Raw genomic sequence first — 17,542 nt, forward strand, 5'->3', positions numbered from 1 at the left:
CAATGCTAAACGTACTCACATCTGCAAGTGGCCAGATCTGGGATACATGGGAGATGACTGTGGATTGAGATTTTCTGAGCATGCTCAGCTCTTTCTTCCAAATTTATCAAATGGAAAAATCATTCTTCCTCTCTCAGGGAGAAATGAACTAGCAGGCAGGGAGAAATTGAATGGATCCATTTTATACATTTTCTTCCTGGAATGATATTAGAAATTTTCTCCCCTTTATGGAAATAGAAGAATTGGGAATACATAAGCTACATTGCTTTAGCAACTATATTTATTTGGTAACTGCACATATGTGTTTAATTTAGTTGAGCTCTCTTTGCTATATTATTGTTAATTCCTACTAATCAATTTCAATAATTATGTTTGAATTCATGTTCTGCAAAGCATAGCAAGGACCCATATTCAGTTACTAATATTATAAAATGTTATTTGCAATCAAGCCATAGATTAGCTAGGTGATACAGTAGAGTAGATAGACATTCAATATAATCTGACCCACCATTTTATTCTGTCCAGAAATTTCACCAAAAAAATCTATTCTTTTTTTTCTTTTAACACTGGCATTCTGCCTAGGAAATTTACTTTAATATGCTAACGCTCTTTGTAAGCCTTTGAAGAGCACTTCAGTGTACAGTGTTTCCCAATTTATCTCATCAATAGCTCAGCTTACAAAATTGGGATTAAATTTCAGATAACAAATTATTTTTCTTCAAAATAGAACTAGGGCCAAACTCCATTTTATAAATTTGCAAATTATTCTTTAATCCTATGGATGTTATGTAATGTTTAATTTTTTAAAAACAAACTATAGAGAGTGTAGGTTAAAACCCATTATAACATTGTTGTTGGGAATACAGTTAACATTTTTCAGTTTTTCAAAGTTGTAGCAAGTGCTATATTCTTGTACGATTTACAAAATAACATGATATATTATAATTAGAAAATATGTAGAAAAATAGAAAACAAACTGAGCCAAATTTTTGGAACAGCCTTTGATATGGTTTGGATTTGTGTCCTCACCCAAATCTCATGTCAAATTACAATCCCCAATGTTGGGGGAGGTGCCTGATGGAAGGTGATTTGATCATGGGGGAAGATTTCCACTTGCTATTTCTGTGATAGTGTAAGTTTTCAGGAGACCTAGTTGTTTAAAACTATGTAGCACTCCCTGCTTCACTCTCTTCCTCCTTCTCTGGCCGTGTAAGATGTGGCTGCTTCCCCTTCACCTTCCGCCATGACTGTAAGTTTCCTGAGGCATCTCCAGCCATGCTTCCCTGCACTGCCCTAGTAGAAGTTCTCTTCCTCTTTCTCTGGCCTTGTAAGATGTGCCAGCTTCCCCTTTCACCTTTTGCCATGATTGTAAGTTTCCTGAAGCATTCCCCAGCCATGCTTCCTGTACGGCCTGTGGAACCATAAGTAAATTATATCTCTTTTCTTTATAAATTATCCAGTCTCATGTAGTTCTTTATAGCAATGTGGAAATGGAATAATACAAAAAATTGGTTCCTGGAAGAGGGGCATTGCTATAAAGATACCTGAAAATGTGGAAGCAGCTTCAGAACTGGGTAATGGACAGAGGTTGAAACAGTGTGGAGAGCTCAGAAGAAGACAGGAAGATGAGGGAAAGTTTGGAACTTCCTAGAGACTTGTTAAATTGTTATGACCAAAATGCTGATAGTGATATGAACAATGAAGTCCAGGCTGAGGTGGCCTCAGATGAAGATGAGGAATTTACTGGGAACTGAGGTAAATGTCACTCTTGCTATGCATTAGCAAAGATACTGGCAGCATTGTGCCCCTGCCCTATGGATCTGTGGAGGGTTGAACGTGAGAATGATGATTTAGGGTATCTGGTGGAAGAAATTTCTAAGCAGCAAAGTATTCAAGACCTGGCCTGGCTGCTTCTAGCAATATATTGTCATTTGTGTGAGCAAAGAGATGATTTGAAACTGGACCTTAAATGGGAAGCAGAGCATAAAAGCTTCAAAAATTTTCAGCATGACCATGTAGAAAAAAAAAAGAAAAAACATTTTCTGGGGAGGAATTCAAGCCCACTGCAGAAATTTGCATAGGTAAAGAGGAGTCAAATTTTAATAACTAAGACAATGGGGAAAATGCCTCAAAAGCATTTCAGAGAACTTCGTGGCAGCGCCTCCCATTATAGGCCCAGAGGCACAGGAGGGAAGAATGCTTTTGTGGGCAGGACCCAGGGTCCTGCTGCTCTGTGCAACCTAGGGTCACCGTTCCCTGTTCCCCAGGTGCTCAAACTCTACCTGTGACTAAAAGGGACCCAGATATGCCTCAGGCCAGAGGGTGCAAGCTGGAATCCGCCAAGGCTTCCATGTGGTGTTAAGCCTGTAGGTGTGCACAGGGCGAGTTGAAGCTTGGGAGCGTCTGCTTAGATTTCAGAGTATGGAAAAGAAGAAGTCTGCTGCAGCAGTGGAGCCCTCATGGAGAGCCTCTTCTAGGGCAGTGCAGAGGGGAAATATGCAGTTGGAGCCTGACACAGAATCCCCATTGGGGTACTGCCTAGTAGAGCTGTGAGAAGAGTGCCACAATCCTCCAGACCACAGAATGGTAGATTCACTGACAGCTTGCAACCATGCTCTTGAAAAAGCCACAGATACTGAATACTAGCCAATGAAGACAGTCACAGGGGTTGTGCCCCACATGGCCTTTGGGGCAGAGCTGCCCAAGGACTTGGGAGCCTGCTCCGTTCATCAGTGTTGCCTGAATGTGAGACATGGAGTCAAAGGGGATTATTTTGAAGCTTTAAGATTTAATGACTGCCCTGCTGGGTTTTGTACTTGCATAGGGCCTGTAGCACCTTTATTTTGGCTGTTTTCTCCCTTTTGGAACAGGACTATTTAACCAATGCCTATATCACAATTGTATCTTGGACATAACTAACTTTTTTATTTTTATTTTTTTTATTTTTACAGGCTTATAGACATAAGGAACTTGCGTTTCCTCGGATGAGACTTAGGACTGTGAACTTTTGAGTTAATGCTGGAATGAGGTAAGACTTTGGGGGACTGTGGGGAAGACATGATTGTATTTTGAAATGTGAGAAAGACAGGAGATTTGGGAGGGACAAGGGGCAGAATGATATGGCTTGAATTTGTGTTCCCACCCAAATCTCATGTTGAATTATAATCCCCAGTGTTGGGGAAGGGGTATTGCAGGAGGTAATTGGATCATAGGGGCAGATTTCCCCATTGCTGTTCTCATGATAGTGAGTTAGTTCTCATGAGATCTGGTTGTTTAATGGTGTGTAGCACCTCCAGCTTCATCTCTCTCTCCCTCCTACTATAGCCATGTAATAGTGTGTAGCACCTTCCTACTATAGCCATGTTTAATAGTGTGTAGCACCTCCCCCTTTATCTCTCTTCTTCCTACTATAGCCATGTAAGATGTGCCTGCTTCCCTTTGCCTTCCACCATGATTATAAATTTTCCAAGGCATCCCCAGCCATGCTTTCTGTACAGGCTACAGAGCTACAGGTCAATTAAACCTCTTTTCTTTATAAATTACCCAGTCTCAGGTAGTAATTTATAGCAATGCAAAAATGGACTAATACAACCTCAGACATTTTTTCTAATTAAAATTATGTTTCCCCAAATAAGTAAATGCAACCATTTATTAAAATAATACCATGATGTAATGTCTATTTTCTATAATCTATTCAACCACTTGTATTTTAGATGTATTACTTTCATTGCTCTAAGAAGCAAAATTTATTGAATGTTCTTAGGTTAATTTCATTTTCTTTCTTTCTCTGTTTATCCACAGATGTTAATTTTATTCACAGATGATCATAATAAAAAAGGGAATTTTTGAATTATTATACACTATAAATATTCTTGAGAAATTATATTTGGCTGTCATTTTTTTTTTTTTGCCTTTCTGTGATAGTGGATTTTAGATATGAGAAGTATAGCTGAAAAAGACTGGTCTCAAATATACTCACTTTGACACTGGATAAAGCCTGAAGCCTAATCTCAAAGAAGCTGTAAACCTGGCTATTGTGAAGTTTTGGGAGTTGAGGCCAAGGACATTTAAAAGAAGTCAGCTAGGTGATACTGGCTATAGATACAATTAACAACATGCTTGCAGTTAAAAAACAACTATTTATTGAGAAGGTACAGAATAACACATATTGTTCTATCATTTTATATATGTTTAACCATTTGATCTGCATAATAACACTTTGAGGTATTTTCTAATATTAATTAAACTAATTTTATAGAGGGGGAAATGGCAATTCCAAGAGGTAAAGTAACTTGCCCCAGGCTAACTTAGTATGTGGTGAAGCCAGGATTCAAACACAAGCAGTGCACACAATTATTTTAAGAAATGAAAGAAGGAAAGAAAGAAAGAAAATAAGGAAAGAGAGAAAAAGAAGAAAGAGAAAGAAAGAAAGAAAGAAAGAAAGAAAGAAAGAAAGAAAGAAAGAAAGAAGAAGGAAAGAAAGAGAAAGAAAGAAAGAAGGAGAAAGAAAGAAAGAAAAGAAAAATATAAAGAAAGAGAAAACTATAGACAAATATTTCGGAAAGAAAAAAAACTCTATTTATAGATGGCATTATCCTGTATGTGAAACTTCCAAGGAATTCACAAAAATACTACTAGAACAAATAAGTGGACTCAGCAAGGTTGCAGGATACAAGATCAATATACAAAAAAAATACTTTTTTATCATATTCTAATAACAAAAAATCTAAAATTGAGAAAATAATTTTATTCATAATAGCATCACAAAGAATTTAGAAACGAATTTAATAAAATAATTGCAACACTTATACACAGAAAACTACAATAATTGCTGAGGGAAATTTTTAAAAAATCTAAAGTGATTGAGAAACAAAAAAATATTCAAGGATTGGAGTATTCAATACTGCTAAGAAGTTAATTCCACTAAAATTAATTTACAAATTCAAATAAATCTCTATTGAAAAGCTACATTGTGTGTGTGTGTGTGTGTGTGTGTTTCAAAACAAGCAAGCTGCCCTAATGTATCTGAAAATATAAATAATAGCCAAAATAATTTTGAAAAAGGAGATCAAATTTAGAGGACTTACAATATTCAATTCCAAATTTATCATATAGCCACAGCAATTAATCCAATGTAGCCTTGGCACAAAGATAGGCACATAGATCAATGGAACATAGTGGAAAGTCCAAAATAATCATGTGTATTTACTATCAACTGGTTTTCAACAAATGTGCCAAGATAATTCAATGGGTAAAAGACTAAGTTTCTTTTAAAAAATTATTTTCTTTTGTAGATATCCAATAGGTTCAGCTGCATCTGTAGAAAAAGATTATTATTTTCTCTAGGCCTAAACTTATTTCAAATTTTTAAAGAAAGAAAGCACAAACATTACTTAAGATTTTGCAGACATTGTCTCTCCTGCACTATAAATATTTGAGGCTAGGCAGTGTGGAGCATGTTCATATCTCAATATACTCTCTGGCCATATGCCTTCATTTCTTAATGCTATGCTAGAGAGTTGTCATAGTGACATTAAGCAGAGAGCTATGGCAGCTTGTTTATCACAGCTATTATAATAAAGATAAAGGGATATTAATGTTGAAGGGAGAGGGGATCTAACGCACAAGTGAGAGAAATGTCACTAGGCAGGAACAAGTGAAGCTCACCTGCTGTAATGGGAGGAAAGGTGGTGTGAATTACAAAAGGTGCAGGAACATCAGGAGATATGATGCTGGGAAGAATTAGGTTATTCTTTTTTGATCTTTTTATTCAGCGAAAGAAGATGCCAAGTCATCAGCTATAAGTGCGTTAATGACTTGGAAAAAAAAGAACATGCAAATGTGTCTTTCTAGAGAATGGAACAGGCAGTTGACTATGGAAATGTAGAAAGATTGCTGGGCCTTGATGTATTACTTAAGGCTTGCTGTCATAAATTTAAAGCATGCCCAATCAGCACAGTTGTATAGAAATATAATGCTCATGAAGCAGATGGGATTTGTGTAATCAAGCCTGCAATTTTGCCACTCCTCTGTGACAGAGAGAAAAGGGATCAAGGGAATAGATGGTGTGTGCAAGAAGGTCATTAATAATAATGGGTTGTGGAACTTAAGCTCAATAACAGAGGAAATGAGAAGGAGGTGGACATTAAAAAATTGTTAAATCAGGCAATATGACATTCATAGCTTGAAAAATACTTTCAGTATAATCATTCAGAAGTTCTGGAAAAAATAAAAGAAACATTTAAAAAATATAAAACTGTCACAGGGAGTATAGACAATCAGTAGAAGCCAAAACCAAAAAGTGAACACAAACTAGAACAGTAAGAAAGCATGTATTCCTCTGTTCTCATGCTGTTAATAAAGACATACCCGATACTGGGTAATTTATAAAGGAAGGGGGTTTAATTGACTCACAGTTCAGCAAGGCTGGGGAGGCCTCAGGAAACTTACACTTGTGGCGGATGGGGAAGCAAACAAGTCTTTCTTAATCTGGCAGCAAGAAGGAGAAGAATCAGTGCCCAGGGCAAGGAGAAACCCCTCATAAAACCATCAGCTCTCATGAGAACTAACCCATTATCACCAGAAGGGAAGGAGGAAACCGCCCCCATGTTTCAATTATCTCCACCTGGTCCCTCCCACAACAAGTGGGGATTATGGGAACTACAATTCAAGATGCGATTTGGGTGGGGACATAGCAAACCTATCAGGCATGAAGCCAGAATATACATTGGGACATCTGTGGGCATGTATCCACATCTGCAGATCTGTGGATAACCTAGGGCCTCATGTTTCAGCAGTCTTAATCTGGGAAAGAAAGACAAGGCATGGTGAGCAGCTGAAACCAAGACTACCACATGAAATTGAATCCTTCAAGTGATTTTATCCTCAGTGAAAAGGTCAAATGGAAAAATCGAAAACCAAAAAGTCTGATCTCTGCATGAATTGAAAAAAAATGAATTCATTACTTAAGGTCAGTTAAATGATCATTCAAGATCAAAAGCAACATGGAGACATTTTCTGATTAGCAAAATATAGATGTTTGCTATTTACTTCAAAAATGAACCCAGATAAAAATATGAAATGTTAAAACGAATAGTGATAAATTAAATCGAATATAAATAAACAAAGATTGCTGTAAAATAATATTCAATGGGAGAGGGGCATTAAAACATGACAAAATTAAATGTTAAAACAATAGGTACAACTGAAGGAAGGAATTTAGAATTAAAGTGTTTTTAATTTTTTGGAAAAGGTTAAAGACATTGATTATATTTCAACTTTAGTAAATTAAACATGCATAGAAGAAAAAGGGCAAAGAGAAAGTGCAAAAAGAGGCTAGAAATAATTCCAAATATGTCATTAATAACATTATGTATATGGACCAAATTAGGTAAAATTCAGATACATAGAAAAAAACAAATACAGCTATATATTATTTCTAAAACACGAACCTAGGATAAAGATACAGATAATTTAAAAGCAGAAGGATTGAACAAACATACATATGCCATGTGAATATTTACTAAAAAAAAGCTGTAGGGACTACATTAATGTCAGACAATGTAGCTATTAAAGTGAAAAGAATTATTAGATTAAAGGAGATTACTACATAATGTTGAAAGATTCAATTCACTAAGAGAAGATAAAATGTTTCAACTTGTATGCATCTAATTATATAGCACCAATTACATATATAAAATCAAAATTTGGAAAAAGCCTCAGAGAAATTGTAAAACCTAAACACACTTCTCTCAATAATTAATAGATAATTTAGATAAACAATTGGTAAATATGCATGTTTGAAAAATCCAACTGACAACTTCAATTTAATGTACTTCAGTAATTCATTATTCCAGTAGCTGGGAAAAACGCATTTTTAAGTTACATGGACAGTTTGCATAATTTAATGTTACACCAGGACATAAGTAAATTATTGTCATAGAGATGACATATCTGAATACTGGGCTAGTATTAATGTAGAAACTGAGTGTAAAAGATTATACTTTAAAAAGACACAATTAAATTTTAGAGCACACTAAGTCAGTCATTGGTCAAATAAGAAATTATAATGGAAACAGGAATAAATGAGAAGTAATCAATTATAAAAATATTTTGAATCAAAACTTGTGAGGGGCAGGTAAAGACATACTTAGTAGTAGAGTTATTACCTCACATATCACCTTACATGTAAAGGGACTTTATATGAATGAACAAGGCAATCAACTTAAGATGTTAGCAAAGTAACCAAAGATTAAACCAAACAAAGTAGAAAAATATGATAAAGAGAAAAGAATATACAAATAAACAGTTTCTTTTACATGACTGATTACATAAATACCTTTTGTGACATTCATCAAGAAAAGTCTTAGAAGGTACAATTTTAAGAATAAAAAATAGGATGTTAGATGAAGCAACATCTTAGAAGTGAGGGACAATGACATCTAACTTTAAATAATGATTTTAAGTAAATTGGTAAAATTTAGTCACTGTGGAAACTTACCTAGGGAAAAGATACAACTCATCAAAACTACCTCAGAAAAAAACTGGACAACTTTTATAGTCCTATTACCAATAAATAAATGGAATCAATATATAGAAATCTATTCAATTACAAATGATCATCCCCAGAAAGTTTTAGAGTTGAGTTCTACAAAACTTCTACTGAATAGATAATTCGAATCTTATACATCTATTGCAGATATTAGAAAAAGAGAAAGCTCCCCCACCAAATTTTATAACCTTAGTCTAGCTTACTGTCAAAACCAGAAATAAATAATGAAAGAAAAATTACAACTCAATATCATTCACAAGCATAAAACAAATGTACTAAACACAATGTTAGCAAATCAAATTCAATACCATATAAACAAATATACAACGTAGAGCACATTGTTTTATTCACAATAAATGTAAGAATGATTTAAAATAAGATAACATATTAATGTAGTTCAATAACTAAACAGATGAAATAAGAAGACTGTAAGCCTACCCCAATAGATATAGAATCAGCATTTCTTAAAAGTAAAAATTACTACTTTATTTAATTTGAAGGACCTGAGAGAAATCCTTCAAGGTACACTAGTTTTACAAATAATGCAAGGCAGATGCCATTTCAAAGTTGTGGTTGTGACAAATAGGTTAAACTTCTGAACTTTACAGGTATAGAATTAAAATACAGGATGAGAAGTGCTCAAAGGATACAAAGGATAAATGTAATTAACGATTATAAAGTTCTTACACTGTTTGTGAAATAGTACAATATTATTTGAAGAAATTCTAGAACAACATTTACAAAGTAACATAGATATTGTTAAAACCAATATGAGATATAAAATTGAATACTGAAAATTATAAGTCATTTAAATGATCCCAGGAAAGAAAGAAAAAAATGAGGACCAACAGTATTTTTAAAATAAAGATAGACTGAAACACAACGATAATGATACTACCTTAAGTGTAAATGTATTAATACTTAAAAGACAGATATTTCTAGGCTTCATGAAACACAAAATATTTAAGATATAGACTGTGGCAGACAGACTCTCAAAGAAGCCCTGTGATTCCTGCCCCTGGTGTTTGCATCGTGTGTGGTTATTTATACTTCTAAATAACCCATGGAGTGAAGATACATAAATGGAACATATTTTCACTAAATGATAATTAAATAATGAAAAGATTTTTAAAATGTGAGATATGGCTAAAGCAGTTTTTGTTAAAAGTTATAATTTCAAATACCCATGTTATAAAAAAGTTTTTTCAAAGATAAGATAATGCAATTGTTTAATAGCAAGGTTGATTTTAAAAAGGAGAGACAGATTAGTAGTATCTACTTTAAAAAGGAGAGATAAATTAAGAAATTTTATATGTATGTACACATATATGAATGGTAAGGGAATATTATTAAAAAATTTATACTAATGAATTTGGCAACATATTTGAAATGGAAAAATCATATCGTGTCGGGAATTGGTTCCTTCCAGTGGGTTTTTGGTCTCACTCACTTCAAGAATGAAGCAGCGGACCTTCGCGGTGAGTGTTACAGCTCTTAACGATGGTGTGTCCAGAGTTTGTTCCTTCAGATATGTGTGGAGTTTCTTCTTTCTGGTGGGTTTGTGGTCTCACTGACTTCAAGAATGAAGCCGCGGACCTTCACAGTGAGTGTTACAGCTCTTAGAGGTGATGTGGACCTGAAGAGTGAGCAGCAGCAAGATTTATTGTGAAGAATGAAAGAACAAAGCTTCCACAGAGTGGAAGTGGACCCAAGTGGGTTGCCGCTGCTGGCTGGGGTGGCCAGCTTTCATTCCCTTATTTGTCCCCGCCCACGTCCTGCTGATTGGCCCATTTTACAGAGTGCTGATTGGTCCATTTTACAGAGTGCTGATTGGTGTGTTTACAATCCTTTAGCCAGACACAGCGCTGATTGGTGCATTTTCACAGAGTGCTGATTGGTGCATTTACAATCCTTTAGCTAGACACAGAGCACTGACTGGTGCATTTTTACAGAGCACCGATTGGTGTGTTTACAATCCTCTAGCTAGACAGAAAAGTTCTCCAAGTCCCTACTCAACCCAGGAAGTTCAGCTGTCTTCAATATGAAAGGCAGAAATTACTAGAACTAAAACACAAAGAATTAGAAAATGTGAATAGTCCTATACAGCCATCCCTCTGTATCTGTGGGTTCCACATCTGTGGTTTCAAGTAACTGTGCATCAAAAATATTTGGGGAAAATATTTCACAAAGTTATAAAAAGTAACACTTGAATTTGCTGTGCACCAAGTACTATGCTGAATTCACGTGAATAAAGTGATGCTTAAGCATTGTATTAGGTATTATAAATAATCTGTAGATGATTCAAAATATATAGGAGGATGTGCATAGGTTACATGCAAATATTAGGCCATTATATGTAAGTGACTTGAGCATATGCAGATTTTGGATCGATGAGGTGGGGAGGGTACAGCCTGAAACCAATCCTTCACAGATACTGAGGGACGACTGTATATTGTAAATGAATTAAATTTGTCATTAAAGATTTCTCTCACAGAAAACTCCAGGTCTAAATGATTTCACTGGTAAGTTCTATCATACTTTTGAGAAACAAACACTGCCAATCTTGAACAAACCCTTTCAGGGAACAGAAGGTATACTTTCCACTCATTTTATATTCAAGCCTTAACATACAAAAACAGACAAACTCATTGCAAATGAAAGTTCTTACACTGTTTGTGAAAAAGTATAATATTATTTGAAGAAAGTTTGTGATAAGTTAAAGTTGTATATTGTAATCATAGAAAAACATTTACAAAGTAACATAAAGAGATATTGTTAAAATCAATATGAGATATATAATCTCTCAGTGTAAGAACTTTATATCTTGTGAGTGTATGTACAAAAATCCTCAATAAAATATTAGCAAATCAAATCCAGTAATACATAAAAGACAATATGAATAAGTAGAGTTTGTCCTAGAAATGTAAGGTCTGGTGTTTAAATACCGTTCATTGAAATCCACCACCTCAACAAAATAAAGAACAATCATGTCGTCATTTCAATAGAAGACCTTGGATAGGTTGTGGTTACAAAATATGTCAGAAATAAATATTTTTGTCAAAATATGTCAAAATAAACAGCCTCTCAGAGTTTTAGGGGAACGAGTGTGAATCAAAGCAAAAGAATGGTTTTCAGTCCCTCGGGTTCTCGAATTTAGAACCACCTCTCAAGTTTTGGAAATAAACCCTCAGTTTTAGAACTAAAGTAGCAGAGAAAATGAGAATTTGGGCTTGAGGGACTCACGCAAGAAGTAATGAGGATGACAATGTGGCAAATCTCTGTGGACAGAAGACTGAAGATGGATGTATAATCCAAATGCCAAATGATACCTCCAATATTCTGATGTATTGTGAGGCTGAGAAACTCAGACAGAGCACCAGCAAAAGTTGGAGTGGAACCTTGATTTTATTGAGATAAACACTCATTTTCCTTAGCAAAAAAAAAAAAAAAAGAGAGAGAGAGAGAGATTTATAGTTATGACAGATACATCCAGGGAAAAAATATAGTAACAAAAACAATTGTTTAACAGCAGGTACCTTCAAGAAAGAAATTAAAGTTAGGTTCTATGGAGCCAGAGAGAAGGAAGGACAGGAGGGCATATACAAGCAGCGGGATTAATAGAGCCAGAAGACAACAATCTTCCATATAAACTTGTTACATCCTTCAAACCAACAAAGCACTCAATCTCTCTGTTACTCTTAAGTAAGATTTTAAGCAATGGAAACTAGAAACAGACTTCTTTTCATTTACTTCCTCTGAAGATGTGATTCTGAAGGAAGAGCAAGAAGGTGGTTTTTGTCTCATTTTCATGAAACATTTTCAATTGAGTGAAATTAACTCAAAAGGATGTCAAACAACTCTGACTTAAATGAATATGTGGTATGCTTGACATGTAACACTGAATTCCACTAGTCCTCACACCATTCTCAATTTAAAAAGACAATATCTGACTGTTTCTTGGAGTGATGGCAAATTCCACTTGGACACCTGTGGGCCAGATGTGTGTAGCTGCACACGCACCCTGCTATTCCGCCTGCAACATTTACCACAAACTCAAACTACTTTTTTCTTTGGCTGAATTGAGAAGTAGAGCCATCAGAAAGCACCACAGTTCAAACATTTTTTCTCATTACTCTTTTATCTCATCATTCATATGCTTTTAGTATTCTTTTTAATTCTATTTTTAAATAACGGCTCTTATACCAAAATCCACCAGTCGCTTTTTTCTTTGTTTAAAAAATATTAAGAATTTGAGATTAATTGTAGCATTTAAAACTTGTTTTTATTTTTGAAATGTAGACAGTGACAAATGGAGGTATAATATGCTTTACTTTTCTTTTGGGTCAACCATAGGCAAAAGAACAAATAGAGTTTTGAAACTCTGATGAATTGACTACAAATCTATTGAAAGCATTAGACTGTGTCTAGTTTTAAACATTATTTAATAGAAATGATGGGGTTTTCATATTAAATGAAGGGTTGTTCTTTCTTACAGGTCTGTGCTCCAAGCTGGAAGGGACAGTCATTCAGCAGATGGACATTAAAAGAGGAAGGATCAAAGGGTGACATCATTGGAACTCAAGGTCTAGTAATGGAGGGCCAGGTGGACACCAGAAGGATAAAATTAATACGATATTTTGCTGCTACCAGCAGGCAAGAAGACCAGAGCAAACACAGCTACAGATGCAGAAACCCTCTATCAGCTGGCAGTAATTTGCCTGGATTAGCCCAAATGGCTTGCTTAAATCCATCTCATATAATATTACCATGCAGATTCATGGTCATCCTTGTACCAAATCAATGTGCTAAGCTTTAAAATGAGCTGTGAATCACATGTCTAAAGTATTTAGGCAGTACTGCTGAGTACATTCCTTATAGGTAATGAAGAACTAATTTTAGCTTTGTATAATTTCTTGGGCTTCATTTTAAATATAAAATATTAAATTTGGCTGGGCATGGTGGCTCACACCTGTAATCCCAGCACTTTGGGAGGTTGAGGTCAGAAGTTCAAGACCAGCCTGTCCAACATGGTGAAACCTCATCTCTACTAAAATACAAAATTTAGTCAGGTGTGGTGGTGGATGCCTGTAATCCCAGCTTACTTGAGAGGCTGAGGCAGGAGAATTGCTTGAACCTGGGAGGCAAAAGTTGCAGTGAGCTGAGTTCGTGCCATTGCATTCCAGTCTGGGTGACAAGAGTGAAACTCTGTTACACACACACACAAACACACACACACACATTAAATTTATTAAAAGAACACACTATAGAACAATTAAAGGCACTAGCCTAAGTGCTTTGAATGTATGATGTCACTTAACATTCACAATAGTATTACTGGTGGGTACTAATGTTATGTCCTTTTTGAAGATAACGGATAAAAATTACTGAGACGTTACGTAAGTTTTTAAGGTGGTCTAGCTAAAAAACTGTAACATTGAAACTGGGTTGTCTTACTCTGGAATATCTGAAACCATGCTTGGAGGATTTGGATTGCTATTGTAGTTCAAATAACTTCGCATAAAATTTGTCTTATTTGCAGGTAGCAAGTTTTGCTTCTTATTGATCGTTATTTACAAATCTCATCAAAGTTATATTTGGCCCAAGTAAAGTAGATTGTTTCCTTGCTCTTCAGATGATTTTCCCCATTTACTCTAGAATAAGATCAATATTATCCCATTGGATTTAAGTTCATACTACTGTGATTCTAAGGATATACTAAACTACTCAGCAAAGTTCACCAAATCACTTCGTTTTTGAAGAATAAGAGTTAAAGAAATCTATACATGTGTGCTATGGTTTGCCTGTGTCCCCACCCAAATCTCATCTTGAATTGTAGCTCCCATAATTCCCATGTATTGTGGGAGGGACCTGGTGGGATATAATTGAATCATGGGGGCAGTTTCCTCTATAGTGTTCTTGTGGTAGTGAATAAATCTCATGAGATCTGATGGTTTTATAAGGGGTTTCCCCTTATGTGTGGCTCTCATTCTCTCTTGCCTGCCACCATGTAAGACATCCCTTGCTCTTCTGCCATGATTGTGAGGTCTCCCCAGGCACGTGGAACTGTGAGTCCATTAAACCTCTTTTTCTTTACAAATTACCCAGTCTTGGGTATGTCTTTATGAGCAGCATGAAAACAGACTAATACAATATGTGTTCATGATTCATTCCTTGTCAGAACAATATAGGCAGATGGACTTAATGGAAGTACATTTGAAATATTAGTAAGAATAACAAATTAGAATTTCCCAATAATTTTATTCAATTCCTGAACTATATGACTATCTCATTGTTTTATAAGTTTAAATAGAGTCTTTTCTGCAACAAATGAAAGTACTAAATAAAAATATTTTCAGATGAGCAGTCATTCCCTAGTTGTATTATTTTGTAATACTTGTAAATCTAACATAAAATATGTGATAAATAAAACAGATATATCTTGAATGTCAGAACTAAAAATGGAAAAAAGGTATAATGCATAACCTTACATTTTTCCTGACAACTGGTCAGCCACACACATGGAATCAAGAAAGAAAATGTCTTTTATTTTAGGATTGTGTTATTCTTCCCCACATAGAATCCACAGCCGATGGTAATCTGCTAAGACTTTAATCTATTATTGGTCCTCAAGGGGAATTAGACTTCTAGAACAGGGCTTCTCAAACTGTAGCAGGCATCAGATGCTGGGCACAACCACCAGGGTTTCTGATTTAGTAGTACTGGGGTGAGGCCTGATCCTTTATATTTCTAACAATTCACAGGTGATGCAGATACTGCTGGTTTGGGGACTAATATGGTTTGAATCTGTGTACCCACCCAAGTTACATGTTCATTTGTAATCCCCAATGTTGGAGGTGGGGCCTGGAGGGAGATGACTGGATCCTGGGGGTGGATTTCTCATGACTAGTTTAGCACCATCATCCTGGGTACTGTCCTCCTGATAAATCGTGAGTCCTCATGAGATGTGGTCATTTAAAAGTGTGTAACAACAAAAGCCACTGGATTAGAGTCTTGCTTGCTTGCTTGCTTTCTTCCTTTCCTTCCCTTTCTTTCTTTCTCCCTTCTCTGATCTATGGGAAACTTCCCTGACTTGGGTCTTCTCTTTCCTCTGATGCTTCTCATTGTTTTTGTTAGATCCCTTTCAGTATTTTTTTTAATTCCTTTCACCGCTTCCCCAAACCTCCTTGACTGGTCTCTTTTTGTGCTTGGTTTAGGAGACAGGTTGTCATTAATTAAGCCCAGTCTTTTCTTCTGCTGGCAGAATATTCAGTAGGGGATGGGGAAAACCTTCACAGCAACATAACTTCAGGATAAAATAGTCACAATCAGACCTTGCCAAATCCAAATTTATTTTATCATAGTCACTCCAAATTATCGTGCAAGAAGAGTTTAAGGGCTTCCTCTATTATTTTAGTCTGTTTGTGCCAGGGGATTCTCCTTGGAATAAAACTAGAATAGGCTTTGAACATGGACAGCTTCTATGAGTGACAGTTCTAAAGTGGTACTGTCTGCTAAACAGGTATGTCTCTGAGTTAAAAAAAGAGGAAAATTTTTGTCTTCCAGTTTTACTCTTATAGGAATACCCCAAAAGCATTGGTTTTCTTTTGCTAGGAGATCTTTATCTTCAGTCCTGCCATCACCTTCACCACACTGTTATTTGCCTCCTTGATGACAAAAGGGCACAGGAGCTTTTCCGACCCTGCTCTTTTAAGCTCCCTGAGTAAAGGCATGCTCGTCGTCTTTCAGATTCTCAAAAGAATCTGCTCTATCAAAGGCCTTTGGACATGCCTTGGTGACAGGGCGTTTGGACATGCTGACACCTTTGCCTTGGAAAACTCTCTGTTGTACACTTTCATATAGTTAAGTTACGTTCATTTTATTTTCATCTCAATTTGCACAGTCTCAGAGAAGCAATCCTCAACTGCCAAAACTTAGTCAGGTGTGCTCCTTTGCTTTTTTGTTTTTGGTTATTTTTTTTTTTGTTTTTATGCAACAGGGTCTCACTCTGTCACCCCCAGGCTGGAGTGCAGTGGCACGATCTCAGCTCACTGCAACCTAGACCTCCTGAGCTCAAGTGATTCTCCCACCTCAGTCCCCTAAGTAGCTGGGACTACAGATGCGTGCCACCACGCTCAGCTAATTTTTGTATATTTTGTAGAGATGTGTAGAGATGGGGTTTCACCCTGTTGCCCAGGCTGGTCTCGAACTCCTGGACTCAAGCAATCAGCCTGCCTCAGCCTCCCACCACGCCCAGACAGCTCTTTTACTCTTTCTTTGTTCCTTGTACTCTTCTTTTATTGCACATACCACAATTTAAAATCGTATGTTCAATGATAACTTATTTTTTGGTTCCTCCCATTAACTTGTAAAGTCCAGAAAAGCAGGACTCCTGTCTGTTTTTTTCTCATTATTGAAGCCTTAGAGCCTAATAAAGTGCCGAACAAATAATTAACACTCAGCAAATGCTGCTTTGACTGAGGGCATTATGGTGTCATCCAAGTACCTCTTAGGATAGGTAGCATGGAAATAGTGATGCATTATAACATTGCATATTCTCCTAAGTTTATGCAATCTCTTAAACCATGCCAATACACATATTGGAAATCTGGGGCAAGTATAAACGTTTAGGACTCTATTTTCATTAACAAATACACCACATATCACAAAGCATAGCCAAGAGAACTCCTCTGATGAGGAGAACAATTATGCTTTTGTATTTGCTTTCTCTAGGGCATCTCTCTTAGGCTTATATTATCCTTTTAAGATTTGTGTGAATTACATTTTTCCTATTATTCTTTTCCCTCCTGTCTGAGTTACTGGATTTGAGCTGTAGATGTAAGTTCTTCCTTTGCTTCCATTCTTATATTGGCATATTTATCACCACCAAGAGTTTCTAGTTGATTTTTCCAAGTTTCTCTGTTATAAGCTTTATCCTGTTGCTTGTCTTTCACTGGCATTTCCATTGATAATTTACTTTTCTTCTTTGATATT

General features: G+C 35.9%; 1 protein-coding gene across 2 annotated transcripts in view; it reads right to left on the minus strand.

Moving 5' to 3' along the window:
• LOC129480675 (uncharacterized) overlaps positions 1-17,542 on the minus strand; it is a 499,607-nt gene that overhangs the window by 60,160 nt on the left and 421,905 nt on the right. The window contains exon 8 of one of the 2 annotated variants that reach the window (XR_010120491.1): positions 7,221-10,187. The exons of the other annotated variant lie outside the window; for it this stretch is intronic. The gene's annotated coding sequence lies outside the window, so the exon portion shown is untranslated. Of the gene's footprint in view, positions 1-7,220; positions 10,188-17,542 lie in introns of those variants that run through there. 2 annotated transcript variants of the gene reach the window in all.

Source organism: Symphalangus syndactylus, chromosome 4, assembly GCF_028878055.3.
Source record: "Symphalangus syndactylus isolate Jambi chromosome 4, NHGRI_mSymSyn1-v2.1_pri, whole genome shotgun sequence".
NCBI lineage: Eukaryota > Metazoa > Chordata > Mammalia > Primates > Hylobatidae > Symphalangus > Symphalangus syndactylus.